The 8,230-nt window shown below is 44.8% G+C and overlaps 1 pseudogene; it reads left to right on the top strand.

Moving 5' to 3' along the window:
* Window positions 1-974: 974 nt before the first annotated feature.
* On the top strand, window positions 975-6,706 carry LOC131811435 (ribosomal biogenesis factor-like; annotated as a pseudogene).
* The last annotated feature ends 1,524 nt before the right edge of the window (window positions 6,707-8,230 follow it).

Below are 8,230 nucleotides of genomic sequence, written 5' to 3'. Positions count from 1 at the left end.
CCAAACATGTATCTCCAGGTGGAGACTGACATTGTCGTCTACATTATTCTTTTTCCAGTGGCTCCAAGAGGCAAAAATCATCAGCTATGGAGACTTACTATTTTTTTTTTCAGTGCTCAAAAGAATTTAAATTTAAATGTTAACCCATCCACCAGCAAAAAGCAAGAAAGTTGTGCCCTGTAATCCTTTTTCCTCCCAGTTTTCCCTGACTAGGGTGACCCTTCTGGCATTTATGAAAATAAAGTGTATAACATTTTGTATCAATTCTACAAGAGATCTAGATGGTTAGAAAGAAAACCACAGGCCTAAAATGGAGTCACTTATGTTAGGAGCCTCGTATCAGCAAACCTAGAGCTTAATCTGCAAGCGAAGCACAGTCCCAGTACCCAGGACCCTAACCTTTAACCAATCAACATGGAGTTTCCCGGTGGTCCCACTAAAAAATTGGTAATCCCTTCCATTCCCCTAAGGAGAGTGACCTTGCCTAAAACAATGGATTCTCTGGTAATAAATTTCTTTCTTTCTGTTCCCTCTCTACCTTGAAAAACTTTTCCTCTTGTGCAGCTCCATGGAGCTCCTTTCTGTTTGTTTGTTTGTTTGTTTGATGGGAAGCTGCCAGACCCATAAATCATTTAACACAGCCTGGCAGATCTTCTAGTCTTCAGATGCATTTTTGTTGTATAACAAAGTGCAAATAGCTGCAAAATACAAAGCCATATTTTAACCATCCTCCCCCCTACCCCATCCAGCTTGTTCTGTTTTGTTTCCTCATTGCAAATATGCTTAAACCCTTGGCAGCAAATCCAGCATTTACTGGTTTAACATTTTAGGCTCTAGGGAAGCTCTCCAGGCTGGAATCCAAGGACACGGCAGCTGGGGTGAAGAAGGCTGGAACTGGAACATTTTTTGCTTTTTTTTCCCCTCCTCTGGGTAATGGAAAATTTTGGGTCAGCCCCGTGAGTCAATGAACCTATTCCCCCCTTGTTATTTGAAGGAAAAGGCAGCATAAACTTTTAACTTCTTTGGCCCTTCCAAAGCTTACCTTTGAGAATATTGGGGAGGGGGGGTGCTTTCTATTCCTGATGCCAGCAGGTGGGTCTGAGGGCCCAGATCAGTCAAGAGAAGCCTTGGCTTCAAGCAGGATGGAAATCGAACAGAAGAAGCCAGCAGGAGGTGAGAGCAGAGTTGACTGAAGGTAGAGAGAGCAGGTAACAGAGTGGGTGTCAAGAAAACTCCGAGAGGAGGGAGTTTCTCCTATGTACAGAGTCTGGGGTTTGGGGGTTTTTTGTCGTATCTTTTTTTTTTTTTTTTTTTTTAAGATTTTATTTATTTGTCAGAGCGAGTGAGAGCGAGCACAGGCAGACAGAGTGGAAGGCAGAGTCAGACGGAGAAGCAGGCTCCCTGCGGAGCAAGGAGCCCGATGTGGGACTCGATCCCAGGACGCTGGGATCATGACCTGAGCCGAAGGCAGCTGCTTAACCAACTGAGCCACCCAGGCGTCCCTTGTCGTATCTTTTTAAAGATTTTATTTCTTTATTCGAGAGACAGCTCAAGCAGGAGGAGTGGCAGAGGGAGAGGGAGAGGCAGGTTCCCTGCTCAGCGGGAGCCCTATGAGGAACTCCATCCCAGGACCTCAGAATTGGGCTCCCGGGTGGCTCAGTTGGTTAAGCAACTGCCTTCAGACCAGGACCCCAGAATCATGACCTGAGCCGAAGGCATACGCCCAGCCAACTGAGCCACTTAGGTGCCTGAGCCTAGTTTTTATTGGGGATGGTGATCTAGTGTGTGTCTCCTCTCAGGCATCCAGGAACCACTTAGAACAAAGACAAGGGACCAGGTGTCATTCCTTGGAGCAGAAAGGTCCTGGCATTGGTGTCTAGCTCGGGTAGTCTGGGATACGCAAAGGATAGCCTCCTCCAGCCATTCTCACCGGGTCCCTCTTTAGGTATTGTTTATCCTAGAGAGAACTCTTAACTCCTTGTCCCATAACTCCATGTCTGCTATTTGCAAGGCATGTGTAAAGTGGGGTTCTGGGATACAGGCTCCAGCAAGAATAGAAGCAGGAAAAAGCAGGTTTGGGCGGAATCCTCCAGTTTCCCTGTCTCACTCCCACCTGGAGAAGGGAACAAACACTAGGGGCATCACCCAGGCTGGATTTTGTTTCCTCTTTAGTCTATCAGGAGTGGCTAACAACAGCCTGGGGGGGTGGGGGGCAGGGTTACCATACCAGGTTCCTTCTTTCTTCCTTTTCTCAAACAAATGCTTTCACCTTCTTTCAGTGAGTCAGGCTGCTCTTGAGAATCCCAAACCCACCTCCCTTTTTTGGAGAACTGGGCATGAAAACTTTTTCCTTCATGATGAGCCCAGAGACTTGGTTCCTGGACCTGTTTCGAAGGTATAAGCAGACCTATAATTGTGTTCATCGCCTTATTATTAACTTAGCTCCACATTCTGTTTTGTTCTCTACTTAACTCTGCACCTCTTTTTTTTTTAAAGATCTTATTTATTTATTTGACAGACAGAGATCACAAGTAGGCAAAGAGGCAGGAAGAGAGAAAGGAGGGGAAGCAGGCTCCTTGCTGAGCAGAGAGCCCGACTCGGGGCTCGATCCCAGCACCCTGAGATCATGACCTGAGCCGAAGGCAGAGGCTTTAATCCACTGAGCCACCCAGGCGCCCCACCTCTGCTCCTTTTAACTTCATGCATGATCAATCATTCCTGTTGCCTTCTGGCCCTGGCTCCTTATTTACCCAGTCACCATGGGAACCTAAATGGGGACAGCAAGGTGGTGTTTATCTGGAAATTATCTCCTGAGCCTAATCACCTGATCATACCAGGTCCCTAATGGGGACTCATCGTCTTAAAGAAAGGCTACCTCCTTCAAGATTTCAAGAAAATCCTCACCCCCCTCTTATGGACATAAGCAGTCCACAACAGGGCACAACAGAACACAACAGGGCAAGGTGGCTTTGGGAATAATGCCCAGGCTTCTCCCTGAGCTGCCTTTCTGATAGTAAAGCTTTACTTTGCTTCAAAACCCGTGTCTCAGACATTGGTGCCCAAGTTTGGTCCGGTAAACAATGATGGTCATTTCTGTGTCTGTGTGTGTCTGACTATACCTGATTAAAACAAATCCTGCATGCCCTGTAAAATGTGCATATGTATGTGCGACAATGTGTGAGAGTGTTCAAGTATATATATATTGGTGGCGGTATCTGTGTGGCTTGAGTGTGTAAGAGCTTGTATGTGTGCATGTGTTGTGCACGTGGGTGGATGGCTACGGCTCTTTTTCCTCTAACTTGTCTGACTGCACGTGCCTGAAATTCTCCCCATAGAGAGGATCACTCTTTAGGGCTGAGTTAAATTCCTCAAATATTTACTGACACATCCGGCAAGCTCAAAAGCCTTCTGGGCTGCAAGGAGTCACAAAGAAGGCACCGATGTCCTCAGTCACTGAGTTGGGTTAGTAATTTATGCATTGTCCTTTCCAGGAGCCTCTTCAAAAATGCTTATTTCTGGGGTGCCTGGATGGCTCAATCGTTAAGCATCTGCCTTCAGCTCAGGTCATGATCTCAGTCCTGGGATCAAGCCCCATATCTCTCATTCCCCCTGCTTGTATTCCCTCTCTCGCTGTCAAATAAATAAATAAAAATCTTTAAAAATAAATAAATAAATGGGGTGCCTAGCTGGCTCAGTGGGTTAAAGCCTCTGCCTTCAGTTCAGATCATGATCTCAGGGTCCTGGGATCGAGCCCCGCATCCGGCTCTCTACTCAGCAGGGAGCCTGCTTCCCCCTCTCTCTCTGCCTGCCTCTCGGCCTACTTGTGATCTCTCTCTGTCAAATAAATAAATAAAATCTTTTTGCATAAATAAATAAATAGAATAAAAAATTCTAATTTCTGCCCAGAAAAAAGGGGGTGCCTGGGTGGCTCAGGTTGGAGTGTAAAGCTATTGATCTTGGGGTTGTGAGTTCAAGACCCAGGATAGGTGTAGATTAATTTAAAATATTTTTTTAGGACTGCCTGGGTGGCTCAGTTGGTTAAGTGTCTGCATTTGGCTCGGGTCATGGTCCCAGGGTCCTAGGACTGAGTTCCACGTTGGGCTCCCTGCTCCGTGGGAAGCCCACTTCTCTTTCTCCCATTGCCTGCTGCTCTGCCTACTTGTGCTCTCTCTCTGTCAAATAAATGAATAAAATTTTTTAAAAAATAAAGCTTTGGGGTTTTTTGTAATAAAGATTTTATTTATATGAGAGAGAGAAACAGAGCACAAGCAGAGGAGGGGGCAGAAGGAGAGGGAGAAGCAGACTTCCTGCTGAGCAGGGAATCCCACATGGGGAGTGATCCAAGCCAAAGGCAGAAGCTTAGCCAACTGAGAACATGACCCAAGCCAGGGGCAAATGCTTAACCAACTGAGCCATCCAGGCGTCCCCAGATTAATGTCTTTATTTTAATTCTGGTTGGTTAACACAGTGTTATATTAGTTTCAGGTGTACAGTAGAGTGATTCAACACTTCCGTATAACACCCAGTTCTCAGCACCACAAGGGTACCCCTTAATCCCCAACACCTATTTCACCCACTCACCTCCCCTCTGGTAACCATCAGTTTGTTCTTTCTAGTTAAGAGTTTGTTTCTTGGGGGGTGGGAGGTTAGGGTACCAGGTGGTGGCACGGATTGCATGGAGCACTGGGTGTGGTGAAAAAATAATGAATACTGTTTTTCTGAAAATAAATTAATTAATTTAAATTAAAAATAAATAAATAAAAAGCCCCCCCCCCAAAAAAGAGTTTGTTTCTTGGTTTGCCTCTCTCTTTCTTTTTCCTTTTGCTGTTTGTTTTGTTTCTTAAGTTCCACATATGAGGGGCGTCTGGGTGGCTCAGTAGGCTGGGCATCTGCCTTCGGCTCAGGGTGTGGTCCCGGGGTCCTGGAATGGAGCCCTGTATGGGGCTCCCTGCTCCGTGGGGAGTCCCCTTTCCCCTCTCCTGCTCTCCCTGCTTGTGTTCTCTCTGTCTCTCTCTCTCTCTCTGTCAAAGAAAGAAAGAAAGAAAGAAATCTAAAAAACAAAAAACCAAAAAATAATGCTTTTAAGTTCTGCATATGAGTGAAACAGTGTGGTATTTGTCTTTCTCTGACTGGATTATTTCCTGCAGCGTTATACTCACTAGCTCCATCCATGACTTTGCAAATGGCAAGGTTCCGTTCTTTCTTATATCATTCCAGAATAATATTCCAGAAGAGACATCCTTTTAAACACCTAGCTGAGTTCATAAAAAGAGATAAAATAAAAATTTAAAAATGAGGCAACCCTCCAGGGATGAAAATTAAGAGAGGATTGAAAGGTCAGTGTGGTTGGGATGGGAAACTTAAGCAGTGAGGACTCTAAGGATCCTTGTCTTTCTTGTGACCTAGAACCTTCAGGCCTGCACTCTGTGGAGATGTGGGACAGAGAGCCCACAAAGAGCCCGGGCCTCAGGAGCCTGCCCACTGATGGAAGCAGGCAACAGGGAAACTGTGTGTCTGGGCCTGGACTTTTGATAGAAACAGACAAGTCTCTCCTGAGAACTTGTAGCCCAAGCCTTGCCCTCATGGGTTTGGGGTTTCCTTATATACTCCTTGAACAAGCCAGAAAACCCCAAACTGACAAGTGAACTTTTAATGGTCTCAGACAGACTTCACTTTAAAGGCAGTTTTCTGAAGCCAATATAAATCCTTTTAGAAGGCATTGCCCATTCCCCAGCCAGGCTTCACAGGACCCTCACCCATAAAATCTAGATGCTTCTTTACCTCATTTCCAAGTCAGGGTCCCCAGGAGAAATAAGCCAGCCTGAGTAAGAGTCATGGTGAGATAAAAGGACCCTTCAGAGATTGGAATTATAAAATATAGAGGACAATAAGCATGCTGAAATATTTTAACAAAATAGGAGATGGGGTTTGGAACAGGAGCAAGGAGGGGATTCTGGCTGACTCAGGGGGTTAAACCACCAGCTACTCTTGGTTTCAGATCAGGTTCATGGTCTCAGGGTCCTGAGATAGAACACAGCCTTGGGTTCAACACTCAATGGGGGAGTCTGCTTGAAGATTCTCTCTCCCTCTGCCCTCCCCCTGACCTCTCTCTTTCTCTCTCAAATAAATAAATAAATCTTTTTAAAAAGGTCTCAAGATCTGTGCATGTGGATGGTGTCATCTGGAGTGTGAGTTGCTGCACAAGAGTATTGAAGACAATGGCTAAGGATAAACTAAGAGGTCAGAAGAACATATTTCATACAGCCAGCCAAAACAACTTGATGTCTAAAAGCAAAGCAAAACCAGTCATCACTAATCTTCAGAAGATAAACATCATGAATGATGAAAAAAGTTAACAGAGTGAATAAAGCTTTTGTAGATATACAGGAGGAACTCACATACTTTCTCAAAAGTTCTTTCCCTGGACGCCTGGGTGGCTCAGTTGGTTGGGCATCTGCTTTCAGCTTGGGTCATGGTCCTAAGGTGCTGGCATCGAGCCCCAAGTCAGGTTCCCTGCTCAGCTGGGAGTCTGCTTCTCCCTCTCCACCTGCTCATGCTCTCTCTCTTTCTCAAATAAATGAATAAAATCTTAAAAAAAAAAAAAAAAAAAAAAAGGAAAGAAAAGAAACAGCTGATTCCTTAGCAGTGTCATGAAAATGAATGAGTTAATGTTGATGAAGTGATGAGATTAATGGCCCAGTTGTAATACACTAGAGATACATCAAAGACCCTGCAAAAGACCAACAAATTAACAGTCTTATACAGTTTTGTTTAAGAAATCTCATTAAGGGGCGCCTGGGTGGCTCAGTGGGTTAAGCCGCTGCCTTCGGCTCAGGTCGTGATCTCAGGGTCCTGGGATCGAGTCCCGCATCGGGCTCTCTGCGCAGCAGGGAGCCTGCTTCCCTCTCTCTCTCTCTGCCTGCCTCTCCAACTACTTGTGATTTCTCTCTGTCAAATAAATAAATAAAATCTTTAAAAAAAAAAAAAAAAAAAAAAAAAAAAAAAAAAAGAAATCTCATTAATGGGGGCACCTGGGTGGCTCAGTGGGTTAAACCTCTGCCTTCAGCTCAGGTCATGATCTCAGAGTGCTGGGATCCAGCCCCACATCAGGCTCTCTGCTCAGCAGGAGCCTGCTTACCCCCTGTCTCTGCCTGCCTCTCTGCCTACTTGTGATCTCTGTCTGTCAAATAAATAAATTAAATTAAATTAAAAATAAATCTTGTTAATGTACAGGCATTGGCACGTTTTAAAAACAAATGACATTAAAAAAAAAAACCATAAACAGATCTTGCTTATAATCTAGGAAAGTGGAATGTCAGAAGCCAACAAAATGTGATAAACTTAAAGGGCTAAAGCAGAAGGCATTTCACAAAATCTGCTCACTGAAATGGTCAATACAACTTACTTTATATCCTTCACTTTGTAAGTGGCAGTGGATGGGTGTTTGGATTAGAGGACACACAGAAAGACAGTTTCGTGACAGTAAAAAAAAGACAAACAAGGGAGGAGCTATTGCCCAACTTTTTTTGTTTTCGATGGCCTTAGGTCTACTTTAACTTTCCTCTCATAAGGGGAGGGGGGGATCAGAAGGTTCAGAATTGGAAGAAATGCTGAAATCCCAGAATGTAATTACTTGGGGATGGAGGGGATTTGTGGGTATTAAATCACCTTTTCCCCTCGGGGGCGGGGGGTGGGGAAGATGAAGAAAAGACTTCTAAAAAAATAATTAAAAAATTTTTTGAAAGATAGAGTGGGGCAGGGTAGGGGAGGAAGAGGGAGAGAGAGAATCTTAAGCAGGCTCCATGCCCAGAGCAAACCCCCACACAGGGCTCCATCTCACAACCCTGAGATCATGACCTAAGCTGAAATCAAGAGTTGGACATTTAACTTGAATGAGCCACCCAAAAAACCCCATGAATAAATAAACTTTAAAACAAGAGCAAGGAATGAAAGGCTATTGAAATGACATGGGAGACTTGAAAAAGAACAAAATAGGACTTCTAGGGGAGCCTAGCTGGCTCTATTGGTGGACTGTGCAACTCTTGATCTCAGGGTTATGGGTTTGAGCCCCATGTAGAGATTACTTAAAAATAACTTTCACAGTTACCTGGGTGGTTCAGTCGGTTAAGTGTCTGTCTTCTACTCAGGCCATGATCCCAGGGTCCTGGGATCCTTACCAATGTTGGGCTCCCTGCTCAATGGGGAGCCTGCTTCTCCCTCTCCTACTCCC

This window comes from Mustela lutreola, chromosome 11 (assembly GCF_030435805.1).
Source record: "Mustela lutreola isolate mMusLut2 chromosome 11, mMusLut2.pri, whole genome shotgun sequence".
Classification (NCBI taxonomy): domain Eukaryota; kingdom Metazoa; phylum Chordata; class Mammalia; order Carnivora; family Mustelidae; genus Mustela; species Mustela lutreola.
The sequence above is the reverse complement of the archived record's forward strand: the minus strand, read 5'-3'. Positions and strand labels throughout refer to the sequence as shown.